The 15,000-nt window shown below is 44.2% G+C and overlaps 1 long non-coding RNA gene across 1 annotated transcript; it reads right to left on the bottom strand.

The window, feature by feature from the left end:
• Positions 1–3,788: 3,788 nt before the first annotated feature.
• LOC126984076 (uncharacterized) lies at positions 3,789–13,966 on the bottom strand. The gene is made up of 2 exons (XR_007736391.1): positions 13,896–13,966; positions 3,789–4,121 (listed from the first exon to the last, which is right to left on the bottom strand). It is a non-coding gene; the product is annotated as an uncharacterized LOC126984076 (long non-coding RNA).
• Between the last annotated feature and the right edge of the window lie 1,034 nt (positions 13,967–15,000).

The following is a 15,000-nucleotide window of genomic DNA, read 5'->3' as shown; positions in this document are numbered from 1 at the left end:
AAGCAGTCAGTCAGTCAAGCAGTCAGTCAGTCAGTCAGTCAAGCAGTCAGTCAGTCAAGCAGTCAGCCAGTCAAGCAGTCAGTCAGTCAAGCCGTCAGCCAGTCAAGCAGTCAGTCAGTCAAGCCGTCAGCCAGTCAAGCAATCAAGTAGTCAGCCAGTCAACCAGTCAAGCAGTCAGTCAGTCAAGCAGTCAGCCAGTCCAGACGTCCACCCAGCATCACTCGTCAGCCCCAGGCCCCAGTTATGCAGACGCCAGCTGCCTGCCCGCCCACACGAACACAAGTGGTCATGAAAGACGAGAAAAAACGATACACAGAAGGGGAACAAAGACAGGATGAAACGACAGAAAGAATGCATGAAGAAAAATAAAACATACGAAACATTGGGAAGCAGAAATAAACCATACGGGAACCAAACTATTAGATAAAGACGATTGAAAAGGGATGAAATTAAGCAGCATGTAGGAAAAAATAAGTAAAGAGAAACGTAATAAAAATAGATACAAAAGAAAGGAAAACATGAAAGTTAGACGATTATAAAAAGAATGAAAAAAATGATGAGAAAGTTTTATTCGAAGCATGAATTAAAAAGCACAGGTAGGAAATAAAGGAAAATATAACCTAACAATCAGATATGAATAATGAAAATAAAGTTGGAAAACGAAGAGAATAGGAATGAAGCACGTGGAGAGAGGAAAGCAAAGAAAGAAGAAATACAATAATAAATACAACTAAACTGAGATACATGAAATTCCGATAAAAACTTACTGGAAAAAAATTATACGAGGAAAAGAAGGAAAATTAGAAAAATAAAAAGATGAAATTAAACAGTAACAACAGAATAAGACTAAGCACGAAATGTATGAACGAAAAGATTAAAAAAAAGAAAAAAATAAAGAAAAAAATGCGCTCCAACGGCTGAAACATTGTGGGAACTCCATTAACATACACAAAATCTCTCTCTCTCTCTCTCTCTCTCTCTCTCTCTCTCTCTCTCTCTCTCTCTCTCTCTCTCTCTCTCTCTCTCTCTCTCTCTCTCTCTCTCTCTCTCTCTCTCTCTCTCTCTCTCTCTCTCTCTCTCTCTCTCTCTCTCTCTCTCTCTCTCTCTCTCTCTCTCTCTCTCTCTCTCTCTCTCTCTCTCTCTCTCTCTCTCTCTCTCTCTCTCTCTCTCTCTCTCTCTCTCACACACACACACACACACACACAATCATCTATCATCATAATCATCTTTCTCTCTCTCTCCTTTTTTCTTTCCTTTCTGTATATTCTATTTTCCCTTTTTCTTTCTTTCTTTAATCTCCTCCCTGTTTCTCTCTCCTAACCCTCTCCCTCTACAGTCTACAACATCATCCATCTTCGTCTTTCCCTTCCCCTTTTCTTTTATTTCTACATTTTCCATCTTTTCTTTTTTCTCTTTCTTTCGTTTATCTGCTCTCCTTCACCCCCTCCACCCCTCACCCCAACGCACACACAATCATCCACTTGAGGGACTTGCATCTCGACCAGCACAACACAAGCTCCAGCTGGATTGAGATTTACTGAGGAACAAACGAGTCGGCGAACGCCCAACAAACTCTTATACTCACTCTTCCTCACCCACGTGCCCTTGACGAGGCGGGACGGGAGGGCGAGGTGGGTGGGGGTCCGGGGAAGGGGCCTGCATGACGCTAAGAAACCACAGACCTCTTTCTTCTTTTTATTTTGAGGGAAAAAATTATATGACTCCAAGTTTGCGGCACAGAAAATCGATCTTAGATTTTGTTGGTAAGGTGTATGAGTGTTCCTGAAGCGACGCGAGGCTGTACGATGCAAGGAAGTCAATTTTGTTGATCCTGTTTCTTCAATTTGAGAGCAGAACATTAATCCAAGTTTGCGACACAGAAAATCCATCTTAAATTTCTTGGTAAGGTGTATGAGTGTTCTTGAAGCGACGCGAGGCTGTACGATGCAAATAAGGGTTTGTTTGTTTGTTTGTTTTGATGGGGGGCAATTCCAAAAGAGAATAGATTCGAGAAGGTTAACTGCAGACAAAATTACATCTTAGGAGACAAAGGGATGGGTATTGAACGGTCGTATTTCCAAGCTCTTCCTTATTAAGAAGAATTTATAACTGGTGCTGAGGGAGAGCATAAAACTGCCTTCCTCCAAACTTTCCCATACCGAGAAAGGTCAGGTATTACGAACTCAGAAACCAACGGCAGCTTCTAAACTCAATTGCATTTTCCTTCGTCTATTTGCATCACACAATTACACTAAGAAAGGGTTAAAGGTAAAACGAAACCTAACCCCCCAAAAAAGTAGAAGGAAAAAACAAAAAGGGAAAAGGCACGCAGCATTTAAATAAAAAATAAATTGCTATATATGATCATTAACCTGTAAAGATGTTAATATCAAGCTAGCGAGGGACGGCGTCTGGCTAACTGGTATTGCTGAAAATGACGTCGAGGGAATAACCATGGAGGGAAGAGCTTGCAACACGGGCGAAAAGATGCAACACGATAATGGACCAATGCATCCTTGAATTCTAAGTAAGGCATATTCCACCATTTAAAGTCTCAACGCAAAATGATCTCTGACTTCAAGGTTCCGTATTTTTGGCTTCCTGTGACGTCCGAGGGAAGGTAATGACTACAACAACATCCGAGGCGCGAGTTATTTGTCAGCCTCGAGGAAAACAAACCCTCGCAACACGGTGTAGTAGGGAAAATATGTGACCTTCGGCTCCTGTGTGTGTGTGTGTGTGTGTGTGTGTGTGATCTTGGCGGCGCGTTCAAAGCAAAAAAAAAATAGTAGCAGTAGGCTAATATCCCCCTTCAAAACATTAAAAAAAAACACCGAAAAAGGAGAAAGTATTAAAACAAACCTAAAAAAAGAGAAAGGGGAAACAAAAAAAAAACAAATGAAGAGGCCTACAGCAATAACCCCTTCAAAACAAAACAAAGAGTAATTCTCCCAAACATAAAATAACACCAACATTACAGGAAAGAGAGAGAGAGAGAGAGAGAGAGAGAGAGAGAGAGAGAGAGAGAGAGAGAGAGATCCCTTCCCGTGGCATGGCGTAGCGTACCTGGTGACCCCCTGGACAGATTGGTATTACAAGACACTTTTGCTCCTTACATCAGCTATTTCTAAAGGTCAAAGAGGGGGTCAATCAGGTTCTAATGAGTGTTTCTTTAGGTTCACGGTACAGAAGAAGGGTCAAACTACCACCAGGGTCATAAAACTACTCCTGGAAATGCTCCAAACTCCTACGAAAGCCTTGTCAAATATGTGAACTTGGGCGACGAAATGTTTAGTAATACGTGTGACATTTCGCCGCCCAAGAACACACATTTGACAAGGCTTTCGTAGGAGTTGTGGGCATTTCCAGGGGTAGTTGTATGACCCTGGTGGTAGTTTGACCCTTCTTCTGTACCATGAACCTGAAGCGACACTCATTAGAACCCAACTGACCCCCTCTTTGACCTTTAGAAATAGCTGATGTGAGAAGCGGAAGTGTCGAACAAAACCAATCTACAGTTTCGCGACCCCGTGGACACATACCTGATAAGCGGAGGAGGAAGCGGAGGCGGGCCATGGCGAGGTGAGGGAATCCGCCGCCTTCTCACGCTCCTCCTGGCCTGGTCACGATGTCGGGCCCTCGCTGTAGCCTGATGGTGGTGATGATTGTAGTGGTGGTGGTGGTGGTGGTGATAGAGGTGGTTCACATACACCCCTCCTTCCACCTTCCTCCACAGTCCCGTCCCTTAATCACTTTCGTAGTCTCGTTTCTCTGTTTTTTTGGGGGGGTTTTATTTCCAACGCAAATCACTAGACCGTTTCAGATCTTTCCCTACATGTTTTTCTTTTTTGTTTTTCTTGGTGTATTTCAGTGTTTTTTTTTCTCCTTTTCAATCTTGTTTTCGTCCTTGTTTTCAGTGGTTAAGGTTTCTACTTTTCGTCTACTTCTTAAGAGGTTTCACTGATCACTTGTTTGCCACTTCACTGTTGATGTTTTCTTCACTCGCTAATTTTTTTCCAGCGGGGTTAATCAGTTTTTTGTCTTAACTTTTCCTTTTCCAAGTCTCTGCGATCATCGTGTTAAGTCTGCGTGCGGCTCACTCCTTCATCTACGACAATACGCTATGTGTGTGTGTGTAAGTGTAGCAAAATTTAGCTGAAGTACACCTTACCGCCAACACTACCATGCACTATAACGTTGCCAGATTGTCGTACTCAGCCTCACATTTACCAACTTCCGACCCCATAACTGCCAGATTGTCGTACTCAGCCTCACATTTACCAACTTCCGACCCAAAAACTGCCAGATTGTCGTACTCAGCCTCACATTTACCAACTTCCGACCCAAAACTGCCAGATTGTCGTACTCAGCCTCACATTTACCAACTTCCGACCCCAAAAACTGCCAGATTGTCGTACTCAGCCTCACATTTACCAACTTCCGACCCAAAAACTGCCAGATTGTCGTACTCAGCCTCACATTTACCAACTTCCGGCCCAAAAAACTGCCAGATTGTCGTACTCAGCCTCATATTTACCAACTTCCAACCCCATAACTGCCAGATTGTCGTACTCAGCCTCATATTTACCAACTTCCAACCCCATAACTGCCAGATTGTCGTACTCAGCCTCATATTTACCAACTTCCAACCCCATAACTGCCAGATTGTCGTACTCAGCCTCATATTTACCAACTTCCAACCCCATAACTGCCAGATTGTCGTACTCAGCCTCATATTTACCAACTTCCGACCCCATAACTCCCAGATTGTCGTACTCAGCCTCATATTTACCAACTTCCGACCCCATAACTGCCAGATTGTCGTACTCAGCCTCACATTTACCAACTTCCGGCCCCATAACTGCCAGATTGTCGTACTCAGCCTCATATTTACCAACTTCCGGCCCCATAACTGCCAGATTGTCGTACTCAGCCTCATATTTACCAACTTCCGGCCCAAAAACTGCCAGATTGTTGTACTCAGCCTCACATTTACCAACTTCCGGCCCAAAAACTGCCAGATTGTCGTACTCAGCCTCACATTTACCAACTTCCGACCCCAAAACTGCCAGATTGTCGTACTCAGCCTCACATTTACCAACTTCCAACCCCAAAACTGCCAGATTGTCGTACTCAGCCTCACATTTACCAACTTCCGACCCAAAACTGCCAGATTGTCGTACTCAGCCTCATATTTACCAACTTCCGGCCCAAAAACTGCCAGATTGTCGTACTCAGCCTCACATTTACCAACTTCCGGCCCAAAAACTGCCAGATTGTCGTACTCAGCCTCACATTTACCAACTTCCGGCCCAAAAACTGCCAGATTGTCGTACTCAGCCTCATATTTACCAACCTCCGACCCCATAACTGCCAGATTGTCGTACTCAGCCTCACATTTACCAACTTCCGACCCAAAAAACTGCCAGATTGTCGTACTCAGCCTCACATTTACCAACTTCCGGCCCAAAAAACTACCAGATTGTCGTACTCAGCCTCACATTTACCAACTTCCGGCCCAAAAACTGCCAGATTGTCGTACTCAGCCTCACATTTACCAACTTCCGGCCCAAAAACTGCCAGATTGTCGTACTCAGCCTCACATTTACCAACTTCCGACCCCAAAACTGCCAGATTGTCGTACTCAGCCTCACATTTACCAACTTCCGACCCCATAACTCCCAGATTGTCGTACTCAGCCTTATATTTACCAACTTCCGACCCCATAACTCCCAGATTGTCGTACTCAGCCTCACATTTACCAACTTCCGGCCCCAAAACTGCCAAATTGTCGTACTCAGCCTCACATTTACCAACTTCTGACCCTATAACTACCAGATTGTCGTACTCAGCCTCACATTTACCAACTTCCGGCCCAAAAAACTACCAGAGTGTCGTACTCAGCCTCATATTTACCAACTTCCAACCCAAATCTGTCACCTGGGCCCCAATAACTAGATTCATTTATATTTATCGTTAAAATAGTTAGTTCCTGATGTTTCTTGGCAATAGTTAGGCGTCAGAAACCGGTAAATACTATGCTCTGAGTACGACAATCTGGAACCGTTGTGCACTGCGTAAGCCTATAGATCTGCTGTGATGCGATTTAGTACACATATATAACCAGTTTCCTACTTGATTATAGCCCCAACAACAGCGTACGAAGACCCATCACCTTTACTTTGCATATATATTTTTTTCAGTATCTTTTCCAGGATACCAACTCGCTCTCCTCCTCCCCGTCCGCCTTCTAACCCGTTTCCTATTTCATTACAACCCCATCAACAACAACAACAATCATACGAAGACACACCCTCATCCCCACTCTTTGCATCTGCCTATATCTTTTTTTTCCGTCTTTTTTTTTCCAGACTACCAACTCGCTTGCCTCCTCCTCGTCCTTGCCGTCTGCCTCCTAAATTCCTAGCCAGCGTACGCAAGTTTTTACCCAATAATCGTGAGGTGGCGTCCTATGAGGTGGCTGTCGAGATGCTGAAGTACCCATCACCCCTTAGGCTAGACTTTGACAGGACGGTGAGGCGGAGGAATATACATGTTGTGCAGGGCAAGGATGGTATGGTGTAATGAGAGGGAGAGGGAGAAGGGGGGAGATACATAGATAGAGAGAGAGAGAGAGAGAGAGAGAGAGAGATTTACATAGATAGAAAATCAGACCACACAGACCCCATGGGAGAGAGAGAGAGAGAGAGAGAGAGAGAGAGAGAGAGAGAGAGAGAGAGAGAGAGAGAGAGAGAGAGAGAGATTTACATAGATAGAAAATCAGACCACACAGACCCCATGAGAGAGAGAGAGAGAGAGAGAGAGAGAGAGAGAGAGAGAGAGAGAGAGAGAGAGAGAGAGAGAGAGAGAGAGAGAGAGAGAGAGAGATGGTTAAATAAGAAAAGTGGGCGTGTCTAACCTATATATGCATGAAGGAAACAATAGAAACACCTCAATTTATCAGGCCACCGACCACCACAAGCACCACCACCCTAGACGTAAACACGGTAACTACACATTGAAAAAAAAATACGCACGGACAGATATTCCCCAGACACATTAAACACCAGTGACTATCTATGTAAAAGGCGCGAGGTCACGGAAGGAGAAGTCGAAGCTAGAGTTACTGCACCGAACGAGACCAATAAGGAAGAGAATGGAAAGCTGGAAGGGGAACCGCAAAGAAAACACAGACGACCAGCGAGCGAGCCTTCCCCACAGACGGCCAGGGGTATGAAGGCACTCGTATCTCGCCATCATTAGTGTTAATTCTACGGGACACGACAGATACAGGGGTAGTAATTGGCGGCGGCATTCCTGTGACACCGTGTCGGGGGGCGTGTCTGAGGGTGGGCCGATGGCGGGACAATGGCGCGACAGGACGAAAGGAATGAAGGAGTTGGGCGCATTGGATCAGGGGACAGGAGGCGATGCGTGTTTGTTTTGGCGGCGACAATGAGGCGACACGACGCAGGCAGGCGAAAAAGGAAGTCAGGAAGGAAGGAAGGAGTTTGGGTACGTGGGAGGTCAGGGAAGGAAGAAAGGGAGAGGTGCATGGGAGGAGAGTAGAGGAAGGGAGAGAGGAAGGAAAGAGTTGAGTACATAAGAGGAGAGGAAGGGAGAAATGAAGGAAGAAGTTGAGTGAATAGAAGGAGAGGAAAGGAAGAAAGAAAGGAAGGAAGGAGTTGAGTGAATGGAAGGAGAGGAAAGAAAGAAAGAAAGGAAGGAAGGAGTTGAGTGAATAGAAGGAGAGGAAAGGAAGAAAGAAAGGAAGGAAGGAGTTGGGTGCAAGGGAAAGAAGAGGAAGGAAGAAGGAGGGAGTTGGGTGTATGGAAGGAGAGAAGAAGGGTGCATGGGAGGAGGAGGAGAGGAAGGTAGAAGTTGGGTGAAAGGAAGGAGAGGAAAGGAAGAAAGAAAGGAAGGAGTTGAGTGAATAGAAGGAGAGGAAAGGAAGAAAGAAAGGAAGGAAGGAGTTGGGTGCATGGGAGAGAAGAGGAAGGAAGGAGGGAGTTGGGTGTATGGAAGAAGAGAAGAAGGGTGCATAGAAGGAAGAGAGAAAGATAGGAGTTGGGTGCATGGGAGAGAAGAGGAAGGAAGGAGGGAGTTGGGTGTATGGAAGAAGAGAAGAAGGGTGCATGGAAGGAGGAGGAGAGGAAGATAGGAGTTGGGTGCATGGGAAAAGAGGAGAAAAAAAGGAGAGAAGAAAGTGAGGAAGGATTTAGTATACACCGAGGCAAAGTAAACAACGTGTATTTATTTTCGATACAATAACTACGAAAAATGACACAAAAAGACGAAGTAAGGAAGAAAATGGAGGACAATGTATAGAAGACGCAACGTTTAAGTGTGTCTGTCGTAGCGGAGGCGAAACATACCATCGTTTTGTTTACGCGTTGCAACAATGTAAGAGGCGCAGCGCAGGCAAGGCCATGCATATACGTGCGTACCATGGCTAAGAGCTCATACACGATCGAATCCCGCAGGGGCCAAGAACCAGGTCAAGGCAAACTCGGTAGTAGGCTTGCATGCGGCGCGCCAGGCTGAAGTTCCCTGCCACCTGCAAACCTCAACCCACAACCCTGCTTTCCTGCCTGCTTGTCTCCCTCCCTACCTGCATACTGACCCCTCGCCTGTCCCCCTTTGTGCAGCCTCAGCTTTACGAGTCATGCACGGCAGCGCCACACAACAGCACCATTCAGCCGGGAACCTCTCACCCCCAAAAGAAATGCCACTCGGTGCTTCCCGGCCGGACCCTGCACGATACAATGTGTCTTTTATCCGCCTTGATGCACGCCAGGGTCCCTCGAGGGTAATGCAGTCTATTAAACGCCAGACCGAGTTATAACCCAGTGAGCGGGCGAGATTAACGTTCAGATAGCCCGCCACGACTCCGCAGCATCGGACCGCATCCATAAAAACGCAGGAGACACATGAGGAGGATCTTACAGGCGATTAAAACCCTCATTAACGGTACAACGGGCCACGCGATAGTAATATGCATGCGATCGCCTTCCCTGAACCCTCACTCTCTACGGTCCTCATAAACTAATAAGGTGGTCGGGTTGGCTGCCCTCACCCCCCTGCTGGCGCCTGGACGGAGTGGTGACCTGTTCCTGCTCCTCATCCTTCTTCGTCTCGTCTCCCTCCTCCTTGTCCTGCTCCTACCTCGTCCTCCTCGTTCACATCCTTCTCCTTATCTTTCGTCCTCCGCTTTCTCCTCCTCCTCCTCCTCCTCCTCTTCCTCTTCCTCTTCCTCTTCCTCTTCCTCCTCCTCCTCCTCCTCCGTTAATCTACACCATTGTTATATTAATGAGGGTGTCGCTGGTCGCCCCTTTGCCTCACTCCCCTAAACGTGACTTAACAAGCGGAAACTAATGACGCCCGAAGAGCCTTTTAACGAAGTGTTGATGGCCCGAGATTCCCGAGCACGAGTCTAATAATATTGTGCTGCTACAGTTTAGTACTCTTGGGAGGAATAAATTATGCTGTAAAAACAGATATAAACGGGAGAGCATGCGACCCTCACGTGGATAAGAATGTGGATGAGAGAGAGAGAGAGAGAGAGAGAGAGAGAGACGAGCATACACACACACACACACACACACACACACACACAAGACACACAAACGTTACATGGGGGGCATAGAATTCAACACACACACACACACACACACACACACACACACACACACAGAGGGTAATGAGGGCACGGACCTAAACAGGCAGACCAAGACCAGTAGCAGTGTGGGAGAGCTTTACCATCTGCTCCCTGGTGCCCGTCACTGCCCCCCTACCCCCCCCCCTGGACCCCTTCCCTCGAGCTCTGCCTGAGGACACGACCCCCACCTCCCGCCCCCACCCACGGCTGTCGCTTGCAGGAGTTCCATTACGAGACAAATAGAAATAGAAGAAATGAGCGAGGGTATGAAAAAGCGACATCCCCGGAGGAGTAACTCGCTCCTCTCCATGACAGGTTAGCGCCAGGAAGATCACAGGTTTGTTTGCTTACGAGTCAAATACACAGAGACGTGAAAATATAGCAGTGACAGTTGCTATATTTAGATGCAGATTGAAATAAAGAGAGGAGTGTAAGCTAAACAATGAAACGAGAACATTCCGGAAAGAGTAATGTGGTTCTTATCATGTGTCACTATCAGGAATTCGTTTATACAAGTCAAATAGAAAAATAAATAGTGAAAGAATAGACAGGAAGATCCGGGCAAGAGGAACTTAAGTCTTATGTCAGTATATTATAAGATCCCTCACTAGAAGACACAATAAGGAGAATAAAATTAGAAAAAGAAACATTAAATAAGTGAAAATATAAAAAAGGAACATTGCTGGCACAAAGTAACTTCAAGGTAGGTAACAGCATCAAAAGTTCCATCACAAAAATAATAAAAAAGATTAGAAAACAGGATAGAAACTAGACGCAATAAGTGAAACAATAAAGAAAGTAACATTCCGGGCAGAGTAACTTTAAGGTACAGGTAACAGTATCAAGTTCCATCACAAAAAATAAAAATAAATCAGAAAACGGGATAGAAACTAGATAAGTGAAACAATATAGAAAGTAACATTCCGGGCAGAGAAACTTTAAGGTACAGGTAACAGTATCAAGTTCCATCACAAAAAATAAAAATAAATCAGAAAACGGGATAGAAACGAGATAAGTGAAACAATATAGAAAGTAACATTCCAGGGAGAGTAACTAGTCTCTTCAGATCAGTACAGTATCGTAAGTTCCAACAAGCTAATAAAGAATAGGATGAAGTGATCAGAATAAAAAAGATAATAGAAACAACAGAAAAAAGGTGTAAAAACTAACATTTCTGGGACATAAGCTTCTTTTGTTTCTCTCCTCAGCTCGGTAACATAATAGCATTGTTTACGTCGTTGCTGAGATTTTCACGACTCGAGGTAAACGTGCATGATAAAGGCAAAACAGTCAAGTGATTTACGACCCTCTTACGACGCTCTTTCTACGATCTGCGTAACTCGAGATACAGTTTTACATCTTAACTTCCTCCCCATTGCTTACTTTCCAACCTTTCTTTTCATTCCTTTCTCTTGGAACTGACGGAAATAGATCATCCTTCTGGCATCTTATAACATTATTTTACATGAGCAGTGTACAGGGAGCTTTATTTTTGTTTTCTCCTTTCTCTAGTAACCTAATCAGAGCATCCTTTTGGCATCTTCTAGCAGTATTCTACGGGACCAGAGCATTTTATTTTTACAGCAGAGGAGACAGTGCAAGGGCGTAAAAAAAAGAAAACAATAATGAAAAAAAAAATGCTACTTACTGCTCCTAAATAGAGTAGAGCGGACTTTTTTTATCTCCTCTTTGTTTTGCCTTAAGCGCTTCCCACGTTGGAATGCAAGAAAAAATATGCTTGCTTATGTGTTTTTCTTCTCATGTTTCCCTTTCGCTTTGCGCCCCTAAGAGCAACAACGTTAATTCCGTGTGGCCATTAAGTAATTTTCTCTGCGTTTTCTTCATTAATTCGTGCCGCTGTGCTTTCGTTGTTTGATCTTTTGAGTTTATATTTCGGATTCAGAACCCTTCCCACGACCATCTTGAAAGAGAGAGAGAGAGAGAGAGAGAGAGAGAGAGAGAGAGAGAGAGAGAGAGAGAGAGAGAGAGAGAGAGAGAGAGAGAGAGAGAGAGTTAGTTAATTAGTTATTAGTCATCGGATCCTCCCTAATAATCACATGTTGCTGTTTCAATCCCTAACCAGAACCCGGAATTATCTATCTTCTCCGGATCATAATTGGGCGTCTGTAATGAAAAAAATAATTGCTTGATTTTTTGGTTATCTCCCCGATCGAAAACTCCACTCGATATTAATACGAAGCTTTGTTGACGTATTAAAATAGTTGAACTTTGGCCCTTTGCTGTTACTGGGGGATGGGGGAGCACACACACACACACACACACACACACACACACACACACACACACACACACACACACACACACACACACACACAACCTTCCAGTATGACACAGTTTGCAGAATGCTTCGTCACTTCAATAACTTAGGATTCACATTACCTAACGCTTTCTCTCTCTCTCTCTCTCTCTCTCTCTCTCTCTCTCTCTCTCTCTCTCTCTCTCTCTCTCTCTCTCTCTCCAATTTTCAAAGGCCATAAAGGAGATTAATAGGGTTCTCACTAGTCTTTTCATGTTCACGGTGCAGAAATCTTGTTAATAGGCTCATAAAACTACCCATGGCGATACCTACAACCTATACGAATGCCTTAACAAATGTGTATGTGTGTAGGCACCGAAATGTTTGAAAAGTGCCCGGGTTCCACATCCCCCCCTTAAGGAAAAACAACACGCCGCTACATTCCCCCTTAAGGAAAAACAACACGTCGCCCGAGGGTTGGCTGGACTAGGCGAGGTGATCACATGAGCCCCGCGAAGCCGCCTCCTGATCTCCCATTAATTTATTTCCCTGACACTCTTGAGGGACGCGTGGGTTTGACATTCCACTCCATGGTGTTATAACTGGCGACGGTGAGAGTGAGTGTGTGTTTGTTTGTTTGTCTGTGGTGGTGGTGGTGGTGTCTGTGTGTGTGATGCTGGTTTGTAACGATTGTGTTGAGTGCAGTGTTGTGGTGTCATCGTGTGTGTGTGTGTGTGTGTATGTCTAGTCATTGCTTACACTCATGAGAGCGTGACATGCATAATCCACTCAGGAATTTATTTATTAACCTCTTTTTCCCTCGGTTGTTTCATTATCTTGCTTACGAAAGGCCACGTGACTGAACAATGATACTCCGTTACAGAGACAAACACGAAATAAAAGAAAGTGAGTAGGCGAAACGAATGGACAGAACAGATGTATTCTTTTCTTTTTTTTATACTTTGCCTTTCAGGTTTAATTATATAGACACACCTTGTAGTACTTGTCTGGTAAACATGTTCTCGAATGTGGCCTCAGCAGAAGCTTAAAATAAATAGGAGGAAATATATAAATAAACAATGTACCGTCTGCTTTAATTATCATTATTATTATTATTATTATTATTATTATTATTATTATTATATTGCTGTTTTTTTATTACTGTTATTATTTTCATTATTATTTCACTTTCCATTTCAGCTTCAGACAAATCAAAAACAACGTATTAATCTTCCGCGTGCACGTCTTCGAAAGCCACGTTTAAAATAGAGAAAATAATAAATTAAAGTGACATACAACTTTATCCAATTCTTCAATATATATATTTTTTTCCACTCCGCGTTTCAGCTTCAAAACTACAAAAAATATGAGTGAGACACGCCTTCAAAATCTGTGTTAGTAAGGTTTAACTCGTGACATAACTTCAGATTAATGAATAAATAATCATAGCTTGCCTTTTTCTACAGACCAGTCCCCGAAATATGCGTCACGTTTCCGCCTCACCCCGACCCCAACACATCACAAGCACAGCAGCACTACGTCTTTGCCCTTTACCGATACTAAGCATGTAATACTTAGGGGTCTTTAAGACACCATCGCTTCTCACATCAACTATTTCTAAAGGTCAAATAGGGGATCAATCGAATTTTCATGAGTGTTTTTTTTAAGGTTCATGGCACAGAAGAAGGGTCAAACTACCACCAGGGTCATAAAACTACCCCTGGAAAGGCCTACAGCTCCTACGAAAGCCATGTCAAATATGTGAACTTGGGCGACGAAATGTTTTAAAATACGACCCTTAGGCCATCAAACGTGTATACAAATCCATCACGGACGCAACATCACCGCACTGAGAACACCACCACCACCACGAGAGGCAGGCAGGAGACGAGGGCGCTGGTTTGGGTGGCAGGGCGGCTTACATGACCCCTCCGCCACGCTCAGTCACACGGCACACGAGTTGCGGCACTAACAGCCTACCTTCACACCGCCGCTGCCCCGCACACACTGACTCGCCTCTCCAGCTCTCCTCTCTCCACCAGACCCTATTCTCATCCTCCCACTCCTGCCCGCCCCCGCTGCCCTCCTGACCCACACGTTGTCCCCCGCCGCTGCCCCCCTCCACCCACCGCCCCGCCCCGCCCACTCCTGCCCCCGTCACCTTGCCGCCACGCAACTCTATGGGAATGCAATACACGAGTAACCGTCTGACAAGCGGGTTATTTATATACGGTTTTATTCTTGCTTTAGACTTGATATTGTTTGTTCATTGCGTGTATCAACGAGCGATTTTGGGGGAGTCTAAGTGAATGCAGTCCACGAGTAATTGTCTGAGTTGCGGGTTATTTATATGCTTTTTAAAACTTTATCTTTATTTAGACTTGATATAGTTAGCTAAGAGGGTGTTTTGGCAAGTGATTTGGGCGTCTGAGCACCTGCGAATGATTGATTAATTGGGTTGTTTGGTAACAGCGCCACAATGAACACCTGCGCAATTTATCTTATTTCTATCACGTAAAAAGGGAAATGAAAGAGATGATTTATTATTCTCAGTAATGTACACGTTCGCGTTTTAGCATGTAAGTTGCAAGTCTGTACACCTGCGAGTAACTTTTTTTTTTCTTTTCGCGTTTAGAAAGCCAAACAAGCGACTGAGAGATTGTTAGCGAATGGTTGTTTTGGATATAAATACTAATAAATTTACTGACCGGCTAAACAGAATTATTATTAGTAGTAGTAGTAGTAGGTTGATAATATTCTTGACTAGGCTATCATTAAAACGCAAAGATGAAGATGACCGCACGACCCTCTCGCCTCCTCTCATATGTCAGTTATTTACTACCTTTAAATGAATGTAATTAAATAACTGGATAATCCAATAAAGTCATATAGTGTTAAGATTGTTTCGTTTTTAGGATAATAACAAATATTTTGTGTAAATACCACGACACATGAGAACGTCGGAATACAACGTTGTCAAGTGTCGTGGTATTTATACAAAATCTTTGTTATTATCCTCAAAACGAAACAATCTTAACACTATATGACCTTATTGGATTATCCAGTTATTTAATTACATTCATTT

This window comes from Eriocheir sinensis, chromosome 55, assembly GCF_024679095.1.
Source record: "Eriocheir sinensis breed Jianghai 21 chromosome 55, ASM2467909v1, whole genome shotgun sequence".
NCBI lineage: Eukaryota > Metazoa > Arthropoda > Malacostraca > Decapoda > Varunidae > Eriocheir > Eriocheir sinensis.
The sequence above is the reverse complement of the archived record's forward strand: the minus strand, read 5'-3'. Positions and strand labels throughout refer to the sequence as shown.